Source organism: Numida meleagris, chromosome 1, assembly GCF_002078875.1.
Source record: "Numida meleagris isolate 19003 breed g44 Domestic line chromosome 1, NumMel1.0, whole genome shotgun sequence".
Taxonomy (NCBI): domain Eukaryota; kingdom Metazoa; phylum Chordata; class Aves; order Galliformes; family Numididae; genus Numida; species Numida meleagris.
The window spans coordinates 148,298,373-148,321,577 of NC_034409.1; the positions used below are offsets into that span (position 1 = coordinate 148,298,373).

General features: G+C 35.5%; 1 long non-coding RNA gene across 1 annotated transcript in view; it reads left to right on the forward strand.

Annotated features, from left to right (window-relative positions):
* LOC110408210 overlaps positions 4,339-23,205 on the forward strand; it is a 35,883-nt gene continuing 17,016 nt past the window's right edge. The window contains exons 1-4 of the long non-coding RNA XR_002444221.1: positions 4,339-5,196; positions 13,367-13,496; positions 15,333-15,379; positions 19,927-19,954. This is a non-coding gene — a long non-coding RNA (uncharacterized LOC110408210). The remainder of the gene's footprint in view (positions 5,197-13,366; positions 13,497-15,332; positions 15,380-19,926; positions 19,955-23,205) is intronic.

The window sequence follows — 23,205 nt, forward strand, 5'->3', positions numbered from 1 at the left end:
GAGATTGGAGTTTATGAGCTGTAATAAAAGGCTTAGTTGGAACTTGAGGCCAGAAAGAAGGCTGAAAATATGCAAAAAGTGCACGTGAGTGCAGCTACAGCTTATAATTAGTAAGATTCTTCATTTATTGTTTTTGTTTGTTTGATTTTCATCATCAGAATGAATTATTATAAATGATTTTTTGAATGCATTCATTAGATGAGTAAGAAATTATGACCTCTTTTTAGGGAAACTTGGTTTTTAAAGGATCCAACATTCTGGTTAATTATGTTGATAAAAGATTTAAACCAAACTTTTATGCATATTTATAATAATGCAAAGTCCCTTTACCATGTTTCAACGGTTTGCGGGCGTTCGGCCCAGTTCCGTGACGAAGGGGATGGGGGACCCACGGGCCCACACCCTGGAAAAAGGGAAAAGGGAAAAAGGGTAAGGAGATGGCCCTGAGAGCAAAGAACAGCGGCAACAATCTGAGGAGAAAGAAACTAATTTACTAAATAAGATATCGGAATGCAAAACAACACACTATAATACAATATAATTACAATTTAAGCTGAGAAATCCAATACAGAGAGAGAGAATGTCCCAAAATCAAGGTAGGCCTTACTCTACTACTGACGATAAGATGGCTGGAGAGCGAGGTGCTGCCAAGACGAGAGACGGCGGAAAAAGGGCCGAGGTCTCGTGATCTGCAAGTTTTTATACTGCGAGCTTTTGTTTTTTCCCTCCGGCTGGAAAATGGTAACAGAGGAGCAAAGTACCGTGGGGAATGTAGTAGTCCTTCTCTTTTGAGAACCAGGTACATTCACTACATGATGTTATGATGTGGAGTACCAATAACTGAAAATCATAAAACCATGACACCATGTGTTTCCTCATTGGTTAGGCTGCAGTTGGACTTGATCGTCTTGAAGGTCTTTTCCAACCTGAGCGATTCTATGATTCTATAGAAATTAGATTTTCTCTTTAAAACCACATTATATGTGCAACAGTTAGGCAGCTCAGTGAATATCTGAAGTAAAAAAATGATATAATTTTTAAAGGCCCTAGGAATATAAATAAAATAAAAATATTTAGTTAACGTCACTTTATAATTTCCCATTTTCATCTTCAAAAATTTTGCTTTAGTGCTGTCTCCAAAAAATCTATTGAATTGATGAACGCGATTCACTTTATTCTCAAACCCATCAATTATCTCCATAATTACGAACTCCTCCTTGTTATTATTTAAAATAATTTATAGCATGTATAAAGCACCACAAATTTATTTACTTTTGAAAACTTTTTGTATAGTGCTTCCAAGTTAAATCATTACGGATATCAGCTAAATTAAATCTCTTCTTGATTTGCTGACATTTCTAGAACTCTATGGAATTAAAGAAATGGCCTTTCTTCTTCAGAGTTAATTCTGTACCTCAAATTGAACTGGTAGAACAATTAGTTTTTATGAATCACAGAATCACTCGATTTATGTTGGAAATGTCCTCTAGAAGTCATCTGGTCCAATCCCTCTGCTCAGCGAGGGCCACCTACAACCAGTTACTAAAGATCTTATCCAGACAGCTTCTGAAGATCTCTGAGGAAGAAGACTCCACAACCTCCTTGGGCATCCTATTTCTGTGCTCTGTCCCTCACACAGTAAAGAAATATTTCCTAATATTCAGAGGAAACCTCTTGTGTTCCAGTTTGTTTACATTGCTTCTTGTCCTGGCTCTGGGCCCAACTGAAAAGAGCCTAGCTCCATTCTCTTTGCATCTTCTCATTCATACATTTAGAGATCCCTTCTGAGCTTTTCCTGCAGCTTCACCAGTTCTGAGCAGAGGGAAAAGATCACCTCCCTCAACTTGCTAATAATATTTTGCCTAATGCAGTCCAGGGTACTATTAGCCTTCTTTGCAGCAAGGACACACTGCTGGGTCACATTCAGTTTGGTGTCAAAAGGGCACCCGAGGTCTTCTGACAAATTACTTTCCAACTGCATGCGCATGTCCATGGGGGTTATTTTTCCCCAGCTGCAGGTCTTTACACTTCTTGTTGAACTTCGTAAGGTTCTATCCTTCAGTCTCCTCCGACTGTCAAGGCCTATCTGGATGACAACAAAATTCCCTGATGTATCTGCTGCTACCTCCATTTGATGTCATTAGCTCTAGTTTATAATCATAAATTGTTAACCTTGTTTGAAGAAAAAAAAAAGACACTAAAATGAATATTCAATGAATAAACAGCACTTCAGATATTTGTGAGACTTTTGGCCTTACCTTTGACTTTGTATTTTTATTAGGTACTTATAAGGTTGGAAAGCTTTTACAATACATTGTCTGAGATATTATTAAGTAATTGAATTTCATGTTTGTCTCTGCTTGCATACTGTGTCTGCGCTTTGTTCACTGTTTGATAGGTTTCTTTTTGTTTAAAAGAGATTTGAAAACCTCCTAATAGTGATGTTTCTCATTTCTTGGATCAGTCAGTTGACTCACAAGTATGAGATACATAACTGCTGATTACTTATATATTTATATATATATTTTTCCATTGAAAAAATAATGGAAACAAAGATTTGAAGGAATGAGGTGGTATATAGGATTGATGCATAATACCATGTGTTCCAAAATCAGAGTGTATTATTTTTAATTAGACATTTCAGATCTTGGTACTTCAGTTCTTCATAAAAAATGGAGTGGCATTATTTTTCTCATAACAGTTTTGAGTGTAAGCTAGTTAATGCTTGCAGATTACATAGTATTTTAGTGGTGCATTGGTCCATAATTCTGTTTTCACAGCAGTGTTCACATAATACGCAGTGAATAAACTGAGATTTCAAACTAAACAATGAGGAAAATAGAAATCCATAGTCAACAGTGGTCATTAAATCACTACATTAATCTCTACTTAACTAGATAGTAACATAACGATAGAAACATAAAAGTATAAACAAGTCATCAAAGTCTATACTACAAAGCATGTGCACAAGCAAGTCTGTCAACACTGTAGCTTCTAAATGACTGAAAATCTTTAACAATATTCAGACTATTATCACATGGGTGGAGACGTTTCACAAGATGTTGTTCTGAGTGACTTGGTGAAAGAAAGAATTAAAACTATGGTTGGAATTCAGTTCAAGTTTAGACATCTAAGTGTGTCTACATGCAAATGTATTCATGAGTTAGATATTTGAATTCTCAGTATAGTCAATAAGGATCAGAAGCTTACTTCATCTACCTAAGCATGGAGGTAGTTGAGACATCTAACAGATATGACTGCAATTCTGATATAGAGACTGCTGGAGAAATCATTGGTGTGGCACCAGGATGAGACAGCCAGTATGCCCTAAGGCATCTCAAATGGTAGGAAACAGCTGTGAGTGGGCTAGTTGTATCACAGTGGGCGGTGATTATGTCAGACATATCTGATACAGTTACTGGAAGTTATTCCAGCTTCCCAGTTTGTCTAAACTAAAAAGTAAAACTTGGTCAGCTAGGCTTGAGCATAGCAAGAAATAAATCTGTTTCTACATTATATATCCTTTTACATAGTCTTGGCCTGAGAGTTGGTAAAATAAAGCCATCCTATTTTGGGAAATAAAGATAATTAAATGTATTGACATGATACATGCATAAGACCTGTGCTATTGTATTTACTAATTGAAACATAATCTTACCTGTTCTATTCACAGTCGCTTAGTGGTTATTCAGTGAGGATGATTTCTGAGGAACTGAAAAATATTTTTGAAGCATTATTTGTTTCTATGAGCAATAGAAATTAAAAAACCTGAATGTGGACTTCAGATTCCATTCTCTACTTTCAAAACTTAAGTTCCTCCTAGTTACTTTGTCACAATTGAAAAGATGTAAATAAGCAAACGCAATCTCAGTAAAAGTATGTTTGTACTGATCTTGCCAGGTGAATTGACAGTAACGCTATTCATATTCCCTTGGCAAATATTTACCTAAGAAAAAAATTATTTGAATTCCTCCATGACTAATAACTAACAAAACCAGGTGCACTGTAAAACAAACAAACAAACAAACATCTGTAATAATAAGAGAGGAGAAGGAGTCTATTGACTCACAATTTCTCACAACCTCAGGCTGAACATACTATAATGATTTAAAATCTCAGAGGTAAGCATGAGGAAACAGTGCAAGTGCTTAAAAATGATTAGTTCTTGTGAAAGATTTGTATGCTTATGTAGGAAGCTGCTTGAAATTTGTCACTTTTCTAGTGTTTCTATCTCACAACTCATAATGTAGATGTTAGGATAACTAAAGAGAAAACAAAAGGTAATAGAATTTGTTGTTTGTTTGTTTATTTGTTTGTATATATCTGTGTATGTTGGTTTCATGAGAAAAAAATCCCACTTTTTAGGTGACAAGCTCATGCCTAGCTAGAGTGTGCGGAGTGCTGGAAGTCAGAAGTTGAACTCTGTCAAATGATCTATGTGGAATTTAGTAAAGTTTACCATTTAAATTTCAGGTCCTAGAGGAGAGGAATAGTATGTAGCTATCATGAGGAAAATTAGTGGGTGTAGACCACAAGTGATCCACATTGCCCACCATCTTTGAACAATTATGTTTTAACACTGGCAGGCAACTAAGCATCACACAGCTGCTTACTCATTCTCCCTAAATGTGATGGGAAAGAGAAATGGAAAGACAAAAGTGAGAAAACTCATAGGTTGAGATAAAGACAGTTTATTAGGTAACGCAAAAGGTGTAAGTGCAAGTAAAACAAAATAAGAAATTAATTCACCACTTCCAATCAGCAGACTGATATTTAACCATTTCCAGGAAATCAAGACTTCATAACCTGTAACGGCTACTTGGGAAAACAAATACCATTACTCAGAATGTCTCCTATACTGCTTCTTTTCCACAGCTTTCATTGCTGAGCATGATACCATACGGTATGAAATATTGCTCTGGTCAGTTGTGTTCATCTGTTCTGGCTGTATCCCCTCCCAGCTTCTTGTGCACTTGCTGGTGGGACAGCGTGAGAAACAGATAGGGTCATGACACTGTGTAAGCATTCTTCTTTTCTGATAGATGAACTGGATACCGAAAGAAAGAGATAATAGGCAAAAAAGACATATTTTCTTTTCTCTCTTGTTTTCTTTCTCTAAAACACTAAAGGAAAATCATCTGGAGGGAAAAACATTAGAAATTGAAGATGTTTCTTTGCACCACTCACAGAACTGAGGTAAGAAAGGTAGCAACGATTGTGAGATCAGCTGTTAAATCCTAAGGCTTAGTAAGTGTGTTATATTGAATTTCCCAGGAGAGTATGATGCTACTGGGGAGTGCTTCTTGCCCATGGGTCTGCTTTTCTTCACTGCTCCACTGTTTCTCAGTTAATCCGTATTAACTGTATATGTTGTGTTTTACTTACTTTGGATATTTTTTTATTTGTTCTCTTACCTCTAAAAAAGGAGCTTTATTCAGCTTTCAAGGTTAGATTTCTCTAATGACAAGTAATTGTCCATTAGTCCTGGGAACTCTGATACCAAGACATACTTTCAAGGTTTTTGCTGTCATACAATCCCAAGCCTGCACTGCACTGCTCTTAATTGTTTTGTGGGCTTTTTTTTTTTCTTTTTTTTTAATTCTAAGTTTGTGGTAAGTTCATTTTACACAGAATAAATGTTTGTATACTGCTTCTATACTGTATATATGCAGTTAGGGTACATTGTATAATGTGTAACTACCTATTTAAAAAAATGTGGCAATTAGAATATCATTGCACACAAGAAGCTATACTAAAACATGTTTGGTAATAATTACTTGGTCATTAGACAATGGCTGTTGGAGCCAAACAAGCTAGAAAAAAGGTCCCAGCCAATACTGGAGTAAACTGAGACACAAAAGAAATATCTAAGCTTATCCTGAAGCCTCACAGATGTAGACTGCAACATACTACTAGCATTAGTAATATTGCATTTAATGAACTACATGGACACAGCTCCATTCGTTAATTCTTGTTATCCTAGCCCTTTCTCATTTGGTAGTGCCAAAAAGCAGAAGGTGCTTTTAGGATGCTCGCTACAGTTTGATCACTTCTGCTCACCTTGTTATTTTTGAGTAACTTGTCTACAGATTGTTCTTTAGATATCTTTATTGCATCCTTGTTAGTGTGAATGTAAAATCACTTAAATCTGTTACTGAGAAAGGTAAGGCATGCTGAGGGTTTTCAAGTCACTTTTCCCATGGATTTTAACACATTTCTATTCCTTTAACCATATTTGATTCTTGTTAACCTATTTTATTTTTACAAAACTCCACAATGGTCTTCCATAACATAGTAGATTCTTTTGATTATTATTAATATGAAAGTATAACAGATTTGTGTTAATAATGATTCTCCTTTTATTTTTCATTTTTAATTATATTTTTTCTGTTATGATACTTAATCCTTTGTTTTGCTTTTTTCTTCCTGATAATTTGATTTCCTACAATTTTACTGGACTTAGAATTTAGGAATTGTCCTTTCAGTCTTTGTTGTTGTTGTTGTTGTTTTTTCCCTATAATTGCATCATTTCTTGGCTTCTCCAGATCCTAATCCACATCAGTATCCAACTGTGATAAACCCAGGTTGACTCAGCAATCCATGTTTTAACATGACATCCGATCTTTAACTCATCTTCTTCCATTTCCAACAGGGACCAAAATCTGTTCCTCAATTTAAACTATTTCACACCTTACCATTGTTTTCATTTATTTTTGTGTTGCTTCTTTACTGCTTTTTGCTTTAAGTTCTGTCTTTTAAAACTTTAGTCTCAGTATGTCAGTACCAAGACTTTGCAACTGCTGATACATGCTGAGCATACCTTAGCAATTTGGATAAATGACCTGATTTTCGAACTGGTACAGATAAAATTAGCATGCGCTGCATTTGTTCCTGCTATTGTTGTCTTCTTATTTTCTTTAGCCATCTGGAAGGCTCTTTGTATAATGAGAAAGATTCTTGAAAACCAGGTTAAAAACAGCAAGAACAGTCCTGTGAATCATTGTTTTAAATATTAATACCTCTCAGAGGTTAGATTGATTGGACTTTGGAAGTAAGAGTGATTGAACTGGCATTTACGTGTTTCTTATGTCCCTGGTGGAATACACTGCTGAATAATTACCATTTTCAGGAATACTGTGTATATGAATTACTAATAAGAACAGACAAAAGTTTAGACAAAATTCAACCTAGGTACACCTCTGTCAGCATACAACAGCAAATGACTTGGAAAGAGTAGAACAGAGTGAATCTAGAGCAATACTGTAGAGGAATATTTTTCTAGTGTCAAGCAGTTTGAAAAACTAAACTCTTAAACAAGAAATCATCTTTGTGCCTATTCTACTGAGGCTACCCTGCAAAGAATAAAGAGATATTATCAAGATTATTAATATAATTTTGGTTATTCTAGTCTTTTGGGATATTCTATTGAGCTTGTAGATGTAACGATTCTCTTAGTCTATCTCTCTGCTTTTCAGATGATTTAGAATTCATATGATTTAAGGCTCCTCTTATCTATCCCAGGTACCTTCACCTGTAATTTATGTATCCTAATAACACACAAATGATTTGTATAAACATTAAAATAAACATGCATAACAGTGCTTATGTTTGTAATATTAGTGTCTGTAGAAGTCCAGAATAAAATAGGTACTTTAATGAGTAAACATAATCTTCTAAGTGTTCTAGTTTTTGTGGTACAAAAAACCATCTTATTTTATAATAAGTAATAGACAAATATAAATCACTCTACAAATATAATCAAGAAAAGACATGATAAATACAATATTAGCATTATTGTTATGGAAACTAATGAATGAGATATTACTGCTAGAAAAATATAATTTTCACAAATAAAATCAGACTTTGACATTATCTTGAATATTGATATCCACACTGTTCTGCAGAGTAGTATATCTCTTGACATGACCTTTTATTCATAATCAAGTCCTGTGAGTGACTTCCTACTCCATTTGTATGTACAACTGTCACCAGAAATCAATAAAATTTCTTGCAGAATAAGATCTTATTTTTTATGTTTGCTTTTTTATATATATATATATATTGGGCTTACCATTTTGGGCATGAAACTTCTGACATATGCTATAATATCATCTTACTTTAGTGTCCCATTACTATAATCAAACAAATGGAAGGAGGCAACAACAACCAAAACCACAGTAGCTTCATCATAGTTATTATTTAGAGAAACTGAAGAATAATTTTATCAAAAGCTATCATTAATTTTTAATTTTATAAAACAAGATCATGTGAATAAAAATAAAGGATAATTTGCTCGTCATAATCCGCAATGTGTTTATATGAGTCTGAAAGTAAAAAGTTTCAAAATAGGAAAGAAAATTTCAAAATGAAAAAGTAAAAGTGAGAAGACAGAAATGCAATGACATCAGAGACCAATGGATAACAGCTCTGTTTGCATTCAAGGTTTGGTGTTTCTATGTCATAGCTGTAGATAAGAGTTAAATACTTCCGCAGTTTCTAACACATTTTATTTTCCTATCAGTTACCTGCTCAAGATCTCTAATATCCAAGCCTTTGGGAACAAGAAATATTTTACATTTTGCTGCCTTGATCACATGCAAACTGTACTTATCCTTCCCCTATAAACTGTGTGATACATTAAGGGTGATTGCAGGAAGTAAGAGCCCTTGGTAGCAGGTATTTTTATGATCATAATAACACCTGTAAGGATGTCTGCCTTTATAAAGGAAGCTGCTGAACTTGCATGCAATTCAGCAAAACAATTCGAGCGGCAAAAGTGCATTTTAAAGCAAGAAATTTTATCTACCATAAAGAGTCAAGTATTAACTATTATTTATTTCTCATACCGCCAGTATTGTCATAAAAACCAGATAGATACCCCTGTTTTCAGATTAACATTTGATCTGATGGTGGCAAGATTGATGGCTGTGCATCTGGAGCCCCTTTGCTGCCGTCATAAAAGGATACAGAAATCTTGGGTTTTGATGAGTAAACTGAGAGACAGAAAAAAAACAATAATTAGGACAACTCATAACATGGATAAACAAGGGTGGCATATATGTGGACATGGACATCTGAATGTTTCATCTCATCTTAAAAGTTGATGGGATATTAAATCAAGTATGGGGAGCAACATTTAGTAGTCAGTTCTTTCAAAGAAAAATTATGTGAAAGTACAAAAGAATATTCTATGGTATTGATCTTAAAAAGGTGAGGATCTTGCAAATCTAATACCGGTACTAGATCTGCAGAAAAGGAGACACTCTCTAGAGTTCATGTTTTCTAGTAACTCTCAATATTTTTTTACTGCCTCAGACAGCAACAAGCATTGTGAATGGAAAACACTGTCTTTGTATTCTACCTTGAAGAATAGGCATTAAAACATCAGTAACATCTTCTTTGTAGGATCCCATCTGTTCTTGTTTTCACTCTGTAGAATTAACTGGACCTTAGCTACCCAATCTAAAAGATAAATGACTACAGCTGATAAATTAGATCACAAACAGCACATCTGAAAGATATCCAGAGGAATTTGGGGCCTATATGCAAAAAACTTTGCAGGCATATCCTAAGTGCTCTTAGGACCTTTCAATAAATTATACCCTACGTGAAGGTGTATATGTGCCTCACATAGACACCTGGATGTGTATGTAATTTGTGTATGATTAAGGAGGGAATTTCCCAGGAAGAAAAAAATAGATTGGGCCTTTGAGCTCAAAATAATGGCTTGTGATTTGCATAGTCTAATGTAGCTTAATTTTTATTATTATTATTATTTTTTTTTTTTTGCAGAGATGGTTCTTCCAGATAGCTTTAATGTTTGTTCAAGTGGCATATATTATATTAATCCAACTTCTATAGTTAGGAAGTCATCTTTCACTGTACCTTGGCATTCAGGTTATAGTCATTTGCACCACATCTTTATCTCTAAATCTGAAAGGTATGGGTTTAAAGAGTGAACTATTTGGTGAATAAGGAATTGGTTGGTAGACCACAGCCAGAGGGTAGAGGTCAATGACTTTATGTCCTGGTGGACACTGGTGACAAGTGATGTCCTCCAGGAGTCTGTCTTGGGACCGATACACTTTAACATCTTTATCAGTGACATAGATGATGGGATCTAGTGCATCCTCAGCAAGTTTTCTGATGACACCAAACTGAGTGGTGCAGTTGATATGGCAGAAGGAAGGGATGCCATCCGGAGGGACCTTGATAAACACTAATGGTGAGCACATACAAATCTAATAAGGTTCAACAAGGCCAAGTGCAAGGTGTTGCACTTGGGTCAGGGTAATCTCCGATATGTATAAAGACTGGGAGAAGAACTCCTTGAGGATACCCCTGCAAAGAAGGACTTACAGATCCCTGATAGATAAAAGACTTACCATGAGATAGCAGTGTGCATTTGCAGCCCAGAAGGCCAGCAATATCCTAGGCTGCATCAAACTCACCAGCAGGTCGAGGGAGGTGATTATCCCTCTCTGCTGTTCCCTCATGAGGCCCCATATGGAGTACTGTTTCCAGGCCTGAGACCCTCAACACAGGAGAGATGTGGAGCTTTTAAAGGAGGTCCAGAGGAGGACCACCAGGATGATGAGAGGGCTGGAGCACCCCTCCTATGAAGACAGACAGAGAGAGTTTGGCATGTTCCATCTGGAAATGAAAAGGCTTTGGGGAGACCTCATTACAGATTTCCAGTATTTAAAGAAAGATTATGAACAGGAGGGGAATCAATGTTTTAGATGCGTAGATAGTGACAGGAAAAGTGGGAAGGGCTTTAAACTAAGGGAAGGTGAATTTAGATTAGATGTCAGGGGGAAGTTTTTCACAGGTAAGGTGGTGAGGCAATGGAACAGACTGCCTGGAGAGACTGTCGATGCACTGTCCCTGGAGGAGTTCAAGGCCAGGTTGAATGGGACCTGGGCAACCTGATCTAGTGTTTGATCTAGCAGTTTGCAACCCTGCTTACCATGTCGCAGGGGTTGGAACTAGGTGATCCTTGAGGTTCCTTCCAACCTAAGTCATTCTGTAATTCTATGCTTCAATTAGAAGTACATTAAAAAAATGTACTTTTGAAGATGTGATAATTTTAACCTAGAAATCCTTGAGTATACCAATCCCTTAGACTAAAACAAACAAAAGTGCACCACAGGAGGTTCAGGTGGGATATAGGGAAAAACTTATTCTCTGAAAGAATGGTTAAGCATCAGAACAGGTTGCCCATGGACGTGATGGAGTCACTGTCCCTGGAGGTTTTTGAGAAATGTGTAGATGGGGCATGTAGGGACATGGCTTAGTAGGCATGGTGATGATGGGCTAATGGTTGGACTAGATAATCTTAGAGATCTTTTCCAATCTCAGTGATTCTGTGATTCTATAATATTATTCGGTTACGTTCTGAAGAATTAAAAATGATAATTCACTTTGAACTAACACTGACAGTTTCTATTCAAAGGCTGTATTTCAGTCCTCTATGAAAAAGTGTTAAATGTTTTATAAAAAGTAATTTATTTGTAATTTTGTAAAAAAAATTACTTTTATTGAGTAATTTATTGTATGTATTATAAAAAGTCTAGAAGTTACTGAGAAGGTGTAAATAGAGTAGAAAACAAAATATACAGTTAGACATTTAACACATTTTGCTTCATTATAAGATTTAAGCATAATGAATAGTCTTTACTCACTTTCAAATAATTAAAAATAAAGAATTATGTGAAATTAATGGCTAAATACATCTGCTGATATGATAAAACATTTACTACTTGTTGAAAACAAAGTAGTAAAGGCAAGCTGAAAACTCATCTGAACTTTTCAATGAAACAGTAAAGGTCTAGAACAATTTTTTTTTTTTTTTTTTTAGCCATCACATCCCTGTGCTTCATTTTATCCTAACCTAAATCTTCTAATTGTAATCCTAGAATTGAAAGGAGCCAACCTGAGAGTGCACTGACGTGCTGGGATTTTGAGCTTCTGTGTCTCCCTGTTGCTGCATTGCTTTCAGCTGTAAACCAGAAATTCTAAGTGTTACTCTAGTGTGTCTTGTGAATGTTGCAGCACCTGTCTAAAATGTGTAAACTTGCTGCCTCTCTGCAGTGTACAATGTGCAGCTGCCTTCTGAACAATTTAGTCTAACAGGACTGCCCTAATATTGATGAATTCTTCAATGTTTATATTTTAAATTCTTTTGTCAAGTCTCTCTGAAGTATCAGAGGCAAAATTCAGCTGTTTCATTACACAGCAGCAGGCCTACACAGATTCAGATATAGACCCTTAAGTAGAGGTATCTCAAATGCAGGTATTTCTGGGTCATCTAAGTCTCTACAATTGTACTTTAAAGAGGTCTAGTGCTCAGTTCAGATTTTCACTTCCATGCATTTACCAGCCATGCACAGGGTTGTTAAATATAATTTTTTTTGTAACAAACTTGCATTCTTCTGCAGAGGGAATTGGAAATACCCAGCAGTTTTAACAAAGCTAGTAAGCACACAGGTTTGGGACTGTTGTTTCCAGTCCGCTGTTAAATTGCATTTATTTTAGACTGAACTGAAAGCCTCTCTAGATTATGCACTTAATTAAATTGTCTAGATATACATATTTTGTGCCATTTAAGATGCCAACTATTGTTATTTGAAGTAATCAATGGGCTACTCAAAACAGTAACATGGAGCTGGCAGGTGTGTAATCTGCCAGATTCAGTAGACGGGATGTATGAGGGAATTTAAAATTGTACCTGACATTTATTTTTGGACAACTGAAACTTGCCCTGGCTAGATGATTAATGTAGAATTTGATTCTGATATTTATGTGTATTGCATTTGATGCCTACACTTGATGTTCTGCAAAGGCATAAAGATCCACCATAGGTCAACTCTGTGGATAGCTCAGAAATTATGTGAAATCTCAAGTAGTGATAAATGAAATAAGCAACATGTAGTCACAGATATGCTGTATGGATCCTACCACTTCAATGAATGTGAATTTAATTTCACTCACTCTATCCAAAATTGACTTTGAAATCTATGCTCCAGGCACAAAACTAATTAAGCAACCACAAACTAATAAAATGGAGCAAAAAATAGCCAAAAGCAAATATATTGACTGTCCACCAAGCTTTCAACCAAGACAAACTGTCACAAGAACTTTAGCATTTATACTTGCTTTTTCCAATTTTTGTGTCTCCTTCAAGATCAAGGTTTAAAGCCTTGTAAAGGTATCCTGTGAAAGACATAAAAATATTTTCAGGCCAAAGATCCTTGTAGCCTAAATTTGACCTTGTATGCGGAAATTTTTCATCTGCCTAGTCTTTCAAATTAAATGAAACTTATAAATACATTCTGATTTTTTTTTTAACTGTTGTTTACTACAGCTTAATTATGTGGAGATACCACAGTGGAGAATGCTGGGACTGAAATACTGGAAATGTGTCAGATTGTGATAATAACAGAAGAAAAAATTTCCTTCAAGAAAGAAACTTGACCACTGGGCATAATGTGCTGGTAATGTTTTGTGCAAGTTTCTGCTTAATAACAATGACAAACAATAAACATATAAGATGTATTCCATTAACAGACAATGCATAATCCTTCATCTAGAAAATATTAAGAATAAAACTTCATGAAGAGAGAACAGAGAGCAATCACACTCCTAAAATAATCAAGATGATAATCAAAAGAAAAGACTAACATAAGATGACTACATTATGATTGTTTTGCATTTAACACCTGTAATGGTAATTTAAGCAGTACAGAAGAAAGTTGCTGATCATTAGTCCTTTTACTATCTTCAATGTATTTGTAAAGTGAGAGAACAATATGCCTATATAAGAACTCAGCAGAAAACTTTGCAGGTTCCTGTGAACCCAATACATGGTTTCACAAACAGCCAGTAAGGGTAGTTGAGTTGCAGAATCATAGATTAACTTGGGTTGGAAGGGACTTCAAAGATTAACTGGTTCCAGCCCCTTGGGGTTGCCAAACACTAAGTTAGGCACTAGATCAGGTTGCCTCGGACCACATTCAGCTTGGCCCTGAACACCTTCAGGGATGGGGTATCCACAGCTTCTCTGGACAATCTGTTCTAGTGCCTCACCACCCTCTGAGTGAAAAAATTTCCTCCTAACAACTATTCTGAATACCTTTTATTTTAGTTTAAAACCATCCCCCTTGTCTTATCACTACCAGATCATGTAAAAAGTTGTTTTCCTTCCTGTTTATAAACTCCCTTCAAGTACTGAAAGGCTGTACTTAGGTCCTCAGGAGCCCTCTCTTCTCCAGGCTGAACAAGCCCAGCTCCTTCAGCCTTTCTTTATAGGAGAGGTGCACTGGCCCTGTGATCAACATTGTAGCTTTCCCCTGGACTCTCACCAATAACTCTACATCTTTCTTGTGCTGGAGGCTCTTTTTCTTTAAAAGGTCCATAAAGCAAGAGTTCCTAAGGGAAGCATCATGCAAGAGGCTCGATTAATATTCAGTCATGCATAAATCAACAACATTTTACAAACCTTGAAGAAAAAGATAGATACAGAAATGTGGAATCTGCCAAAAAAAAAAAAAAAAAAAAAGGAATCTTTACTTAGAATAGCCTGGTAATGACTAATGAAAGATATCTGAATTTTGTTAGAAACCCTTTCTGTAAGAAAGCCATTTTGGGGCTGTATTCTTTTTCCCTCAAATACTGAATCATGGAAAATCAAGCACAAAATTAGGTACATAGAATGTACATGACTCTGTGGTTAACTTGCTTCAAGGAATACAAATTGAAGGTAAGCAAAGACCCCCCAGGCAGTTTCAGTCATACCTTCTGACAAGACCAGTGTTGTTCCCTCAAGTCTCCTTTAAATGCATATCTATTATTCATTCATATTTTTTCTCCCTTTACCTGATACTTACGACACTTCTGACATCTAAGACACTAAAAAGAGAAATATTCATGATATCAACTATGGCTTCAAAGAAGTAAATATATGATTCACAAATATCTTGAAGGTAGTTTCCTTCTATTTTTCCCCCAGTTTCTACATCTTTCTGAATCATTGAAAAAGCCATTTCCATTGTTGCACGAAATATAATACTATTAATTACAATGGTTTAATACCCACAGTATCAGTAATGTACAGATAAAGTAGGAGACACTAAAGATTTGCATTTCTTTAAGTAAACACCAGTTCTGTTACTTGCTAAAACCTTTATCTTACTGTAAAAAAAATGCTTTCTTGTTTCCGCAGTTAACCGTGTGTATAGCCCTTTATAAAGCAGAAAGATTTCCATGTATAAAAATAAGTGCTAGTACTGACCAAGTGATATGAGATCTTTTATCTTCATTTGTTTTTCTAGGTCAAGGGCAAATCAGAAAGAACTACCATTAAGAAGTCTGTGACCAGGTAAATGCTCATGTCTTTTATCTTATTTTATTCAGTAATAAAGCATCACTTATTTTGGCTCCTGTTCTGATTTATTTATCCCTTTTTCCTCTTAAACCTCCTTTGTTCACTTCTTCATGTAAATTCATCCTTTCAGACCTACTACTTACTTTTGTCTAGGAAAATTTTGTGCATTTTTGGTCTTAGAAAAAAAGCCAATGTTGCTTTAAAATTTTGTGACCAATTTATTCTGTAATTCCTAGATGTTTTTAGTCATTTTCTTCCTCATTGTTCTGCTAGAGTTGAAAAAAAAAGGTAAAAATATTCAAATGTTTTCAGATATTTTTTGGAAAAAACTATCTCCAATGGACTTCTGTATATTATTGGCTCAAAAAAAATCAATGAATAATTCTGGTTGTCTCAGATAAAGTTAGAATTTCATAGAAAATTCAATTTTTGTTTATTTTTTTTCCGGCTTACTTACTAATCTTCTTATCTGAGAATATGCATTACACATTCCTATGCATAGTATGCATTTTGTGATTTATTATACATTCTGGATATCCTGGTATACTGTGCATTATAAATACTGACTACAAAGTTTCTCTATATTTTAATATAAAGCTATGCAAATCTCTTAGAAATAGCTTAATTGTGCATGAATTACAGAATATTTCAGAAGGATTTATTCTAGACATTCAGCAGACAAAGTCTTTCCCTTTTATTTGAAGCAGCCTTTAGGGTAAAAGGTTCTGTTCATAAAAGAGGATACTGCATGTCAGATGAATGTCTAGCCAGTCTTGAATCATAGTTATCTAAGCTCAAGTAAGTTGTCCACACTAAACTGTATAAAGCCAATTGACACACCCTACTGACATGACACAAGATCTTTAGTATATTCAAGTTTTCACAGAGGTAATGTGAAATGTCTCAAGCTATCTCCAACATCATCAGATTTTGCCCCATGAGCATCTGGATTCTTTTCAGTTCAATACAAATTTAGCACAGTATAAAAGTAAAAACAAAAATGTCATATATCTAGATTAAACACTGAAATAATGGATTAAGATCACTGGATTTCCAGGAGTTATTTAATCCCAGATAACAAACCAATGCTTTAACAAATGATAATAACAAAGCCACCACAACAGCAAAAACAACATAAATATACAGATTGACAGGCAAATTCCTTCATATCAGTGAAGCTGATAGCAAAGCTGTTCAGTACAGTTTAAGGAGTCTAGAAAGACATTCAGCTCACTCTTAAGACACCTAGTGCTCAATTCACTAATCTGACTATAACTATTTAGTACATTTTAGGTCCCTGAAACATCTATGTGGAGTAGTACAAAAAGAAAATTTGGAAGTATCTCATGTTCTCCTGGAGAAGCAGCTGAGGATGATGCAGAATACCCAAGAGCATCTCCAATTTAACAGATGCCTCTGTTTAGAGAACTGAATTCAGCTCTGAGTAGCTAAGTATCTCTTTATAATACTGTACACTCTACCTCTGAAAACAAATGAACTTATGAAGAAAGAAAAAGACAACTATGATTCTGATCTTTCTGTTTACCAACCAACGGCACACCTCCGGACTTTGAAAAATAATACTTCCCTCCAGGCAGAAGCCTGCAGGATACTGACTCAGGCCAGTGAGGTTCTACAACACTTTTTCCTTCTGCCTGACATAATAAATCTTCATTAATCTTCAGAATTTTTTTTGTAAACTAAGTGGCTACATTGCTACTGATTTCTTCTGAAGTACATGGTGTATCGATAAAGTTGTATGGTGTTACATTTCCATCTGTTCTCACCTTTCTTCATGCAATCCATGCTACAATAGAAATATGTTTAATGTTGTGTTAAATGCATTTAAACACTTAAACATACATTTAAGATTCTCATTTACAAAGCATGACATTGAGAATATATTGTCTTCTTTTTAGTAGTGTGTCTAGTTTCAAAAGAATAATTTATTGTATGTACTTATTTATCGTAGCATTTAAATATGGCATATTTCATAAGTGTTGTGAATTCTTCATCTGAAACTAAGGAAAAATTTCCTTTTTATTTAGAAGATCATACTTTTATTTCCTGCTTTATTCTCATCTTGTTCTTTAGAGTGAGTGGATCTTTATCCAGCTCTTTGATGTTAATGTAGTTCTGTTTATCAGCCAAAAAAGGGAAGAATCAAACCTGAGCCTTCGGCAAGATAACAGAATTGCTACCAAGACACATGGACAATCAATGCTTTCTTTCCAGTGCTTTGTTACTGTAAACTATTATGGATGACCTACTTTCTTTATCCTTTCCAATAATGTAGAAGAGTATCAGATCTACTCAGGCTGCTAATGTGGTCTGTAATTTCCAGTTTAGAAAGTAGCTGTATCCCAAAGGAAAGATGGTAGATCGGATTACCATCTCTAGTTGCATTATACTAGATAACTAAGGTTGAAACATTATAAAAATTTGAAACCAAACAGCTGACTTCCAGCCTTAGGTTGCTTTATTTTTTTTCAAGTTTTAAATGAATCTTTTGTCTTAAAAATGAAGTGTAAGTTTGATAATTTAAACCTCTCAAAATGGATCTTTAAAACTTTATTTTGAAGTAGTTTCTTTGTTAAAAAAAAATTCATGAAATTAATTAGTTTTATCATTTTTGAGATAAAAAACTTGAACAAAGTAAGTCTAGAGTTAGGTTTCTTTTTATGTTTCTGACAGTCATCCATTTAATACCTACACAGTGTTGTCTAAAATAAAAATTCTGACTTTTAATTCCAGTTTGATACTTCAATTGATGTGCCATAGAAAGTGTTTCTTCTTTCACTTACACTGAAATTGTGACTGATGTATCATTTTGATGAACACTGATGCTGAACAGGCCCAAGAATTCTTAGAAAACACTCAGAGCTCCACAAGGAGTACTAACAGGTTACATAGTACATGAAAATTAAATTTTGTGTTAGCTGAGTTACTGTAGAAAATAATTAAGTTGTCAAAAAGTCAGAGAAGAAACTATCATACTTGGGTGTGTGCTGTAGGGAGAACAGCAGAATACAGCAGAGAATTCATACCCTCACTTAAACTCCTCTGAAATTCAAGGACATTTGATAGTATGGATTCCTAAACATTTGCAGCAATTGCTCCTTTTCAGTCTAGACTTTCAGTCTGAGATTCTCACAAACACCAGTAGAAAAAATGGCTATTTATTCAAAGCATTCACAAAAGTCATTGATAAGAGTTTCCTACTCCTATGTCACCATTATTTGCATTTTATTTTGGTTGTTAAGTTTCAGTCTTTAACTGTTTAATTTTGTCTTGTATTTTTCTTCTGTTTGTCCTTAGAAATCAAGCCAGAAAGGTGCTGGATATTTTTAATTAATGTTGAAATTAATTAATATACAGAATTTTAGTGAGAAAAAATATGGATATTCTGATATAGTTATACCAGGCTGCAAGTTTGTAAAGTTATTTATTGAGTAAAGCAGAAGGAAATATATAGATTCTTGAGGCTGTGTTGTTTTAGGGTTAGAGATGATAAAAAAATTCAAAATCAGTCCACTTTTCCATTGCTGAGAGCACCAGTTCATTTCTATACTTAGCATATTTAAATATTCACCATAACTTATCTTCAGAAGCCTAACACTCCATGGCAGCACTCAGAAATTTTACAGATTTATCTGTATTAATACTAAGAATAAATTCATTTACATTAATCTTTTTAATAGTGTTTCCCCCTCTGTTCCTTACCTAATCCCTCATGATGAACTGAAATATACCTATAGAAAAATTCTTGCACCATCAACTGCTGCTTTCAATATGCTATATAAAAGTAGTAATTAAAGAATGAAAACAGGCTTGTTAAGATTTTTAACCTAATGTTTTTATGTCAAAGCCAGATATCCATAAGTTATGTTATCAGTAAGAAAAAGAAGTATGAATTCTGTCATTATCTGCACTACTATACTTGTTTACATCTGTTATTATTTCTTCAAAAAATGTTATTGTCTTCAGAAACATGAAAATTTCTAGGACTCTTTTCCAAATGCAGAAAACAAATAAACAAACAAACAAACAAAAAACCACCTCAGCAGAGGTAATATAATACAAGGTTGAGCATTATCTTCATGGAGACAATTCGGTACATTATGTATATTAGTGTCAGAAAGGTCATTGTTTCTTACTGTGTCCAAAAGAAATCCCATAACAGTGGCACTGAAGAAATAATTCCTTGAAAGCAATGTTGAATTAAATCATGAATACAGACTGCTGAATAGTCTATCCTGCTTTTTCCCAGAAGTTTAATATGGTCCATGTAAGGGTTCTATAGTTTACTTCTATCCTTAGAAGGATGGAGAGAGGGAGATGTCATTTGCCAAAATTTTATCTTAACAATAGTAGAGCTCTTTTATTAATGAATGTTATTAAAAGTGTATGTTCTCAAGAGATTTTAATTAACCACCATTATAGTCCTCATCACAGTACAGAACTCCATGGATTCTAGTGTTTATACTATTACATATATACTATTATTCTGAAATTTCTAACCATTTTTTTTTCTTTTCCAGGTTTATATAGTAAAGCATATCCTTATCTGTAAGTATCCTTATCTAAGTAATTGTCAAAATATATTCCTTGGTTGTTGCATTCAAGATCATAGAATCATAGAATAGTTTGGGTTGGAAGGGATTTTTAAGATCTTCTAGTTCCAACCTCCCTGCAACAGGCAGGGACACTTCCCACTAGACCAGGTTGCTCACAGCCCCATCCAGCCTGGCCTTGAATGCTTCCAGGGAGAGAACATTCACAGCTTCACTGGGCAACCTGTTCCATGTCTCACCACTCTCACAGTAAATAATTTCTTCCTGATATCTAGTCTAAATCTACACTCTTCCAGTTTAAAACCACTTCCCCTTATCCTGTCGCTACTTGCCCTTATAAAAAGTTCCTCCCCAGCTTTCCTCTAGGGCCCTTTCAGGTACTGGAAGGCCACTATAAGGTCCCCCCAGAGCCTTCTTTATCCAGGCTGAAGAGCCCCAACTCTCTCAGCCTGTCCTCATAGGGGAGGTGCTCCAGCCCTCTGATCATCTTAGTGGCCCTCATCTGGACCCACTCCAACAGCTCCATGTGTTTCATGTGTTGGGGCCACCAGAACTGGATGCAGTACTCCATGTGAGGTCTCATGAGAGCAGAGTAGAGGGGCAGAATCACCTCCCTTGACCTGCCGGTCATGCTTCTCTTGATGCAGTCCGGGATACCGTTGGCCTTCTGGGCTGCAAGCACCCATTGCCGGCTCATGTTGAATCTTTCATTAACCATCACTCCCAAATCCTTCTCCTCAGAGCTGCACTCAAGCCATTCTCCACTCAACGTATATCTGTGTTTGGGATTGCCCTAACCCACGTGCAGGACCTAGCACTTGGCTTTGTTGAATTTCATGAGGTTGGCATGGGCCTACCTCTCAAGCCTGTCCAGATCCCTCTGGATAGCATCACAGATCATGTTGTTTATTATATTAGCACAAAAGGAGAATTTCAATTATCTAAAGATCAGAAAAATCTAGTAAATCTTCTCAGAATCAAGTTATACACAAATATGTCTTATATGTTGAATAATCTTCTGAAATCAAGTTGAAATATTAATTAATATATGCCTTATTCTTAAAGTGCTGATGGGGGAAATGAGAACTTTTACTCTATTGGGAAATATAATTTATTTGCAATGTGCTTACACTGAATCTTCTTCTATCTGGTCATACAGCAATACTTACATTCACGATGTGTCCTGGTTTCAGCAGGAATGTTTTGGTTTTAGGAGAAATACGATGTCGATAACACACCAACGATTCTAGTTGTTGCTGACTAGTGCTGTACAGAGCCAAGGACATTTTAGTTTCTCAGTTTCTAATACTGCCCTGACAGTGAGGGGGGCTGAGGGTAACATAAGGATTTGGGAGGGGACACAATCAGGACAGCTGACTTAAACTACCCCAAAGAATATTTAATTCCATATGACGTTTTGCAGGGAAAAAAGCTTCAAAATGGGGGAATTAGTCAGGTGGATTGCAGCTGCTTGGGGACTAGCTGAGCATTGGCTGGCTGGTGATGAACAATTGCTTGGGTATCACTTGTTCTGAATATAAATATATATATTATTATCGTAACTATTATCCTTTTCTTTCTTCTTCCTTTTCTCCATCTTAATAAATAGTTTTTATCTCAACCCATGAGTTCTACCTTTTTTTACCAGATTCTCTCCCCCATCCCACTGGGAAATGGAGGAATGAACGAACAACTTTATGACACTTACGTACCTGCCAGGTTAAACCACAACATGATGTAGAACTGCACTCACAACAAACAGCTGTACAGGAAATGTAATTTAATGCATTTGTTTTGGCATTTAAAAACCTTCAGAATTTTAATAGAATCACTGAATGGCTTGGATTGGAAGAGACCTTATATAGATTATTAGGGTTTACCATAAGCCTTGAAATAATAGATGTAATTGACATTCACAAGAAACATTACTGTGACTACATAACTAATTAATCTAAAGAGTTCTCACTGATAGAGATCATCCTGCTTGACAGTTTGATATAAAGATATTTGTGGCTGAACTAGACACTCTAGTATCCTTTTACAGATATTGGGGGAAAAATGAGTGTAGTTAGCATGCAATTGATTTGAGAAAAGACAGAATTACTCTTAAGGGTGATTATAAATTCTACACTGAAAATGATTTCTCTTCACTGTCTTTAAAAGGTAATTAAAATTAACAGTAACTGTTCAGTGATAGCTATAAGTCTCACCCTCTCAGTTCACTTAAGAAAACTTGCTAAATACAAACTGAATTAAATATAAGTCAGCAAGATATATTTTTTTCTCTCTGCTATCTAAACATGGATCAATTAAGACAAATGAAAAAAAAAATCCAAGAAAATTAATTAACGATTGCGAATAGTTTCTCTCAGTTTCTTATCTCACAAAAGTTCATTGAGACCAAAATGCTAATACATATTTTTTAAATTATTTTTAATTTTATTTTGCCAAGCAATTTTTTTTTCCAATTCCATAGCAGTATGTCTTCTGTTACCTTACTACCTACTAAATCTACACGTGTGCACTAACGAGCTACTCTTGTTAGGACCATTGAGACACAGACACCAATATGATGATATAACAAAAGGCAAATGGCGTTTATTGGGGTCGTAAAAGCCTTTAAGTACATCTTTGTTAATGGTGATAACATCTTTACATGCATCATTCTACCAATCCATGGTTTAGTCACGTATCCTTTGTCAAATCATTCCTTATGTCAGCGTGACCTCTCCTGACTGGTGGGCGGGATTGCTTGCTGACCATCTTGCTGTCGGTTGCGCTTATCCATCCGTCCCAGAGGAGCCTTTCGGTCCAAGAAATCCAGTTAGTCCTTGAGGCCCTGGTGGTCCCGTGCATTCCTCAGATAAGTTCCTCCAAGCTGTTTACCATCTCTCCTAGGACAGTTCGTCCTTGCCCGTTACAGCATGGGGAGGCCTACATCCTGTTACGTCTCGAGTCCCCGCTTAACGCCTAATACAACAGTCTTCACCACTTGTTTAGGAATTTCTCTAAAAACCAGAGATATTTTTGTGTGCCAAAGAGGTTAAGAATGCCTATTATCTTTGTATTTCTTTGCATTGTACTTATTCTTTAAGTCCGTCAGACCCTTTGGAAACCATGTTTCTGTACTTAAGAAACCAGAACTCTTTAATCTTCTAATCATATGTCAGTTTCTGAGATATGATTAGCTCAGTATTTCCCTTCCCTTCCCTTCCCTTCCCTTCCCTTCCCTTCCCTTCCCTTCCC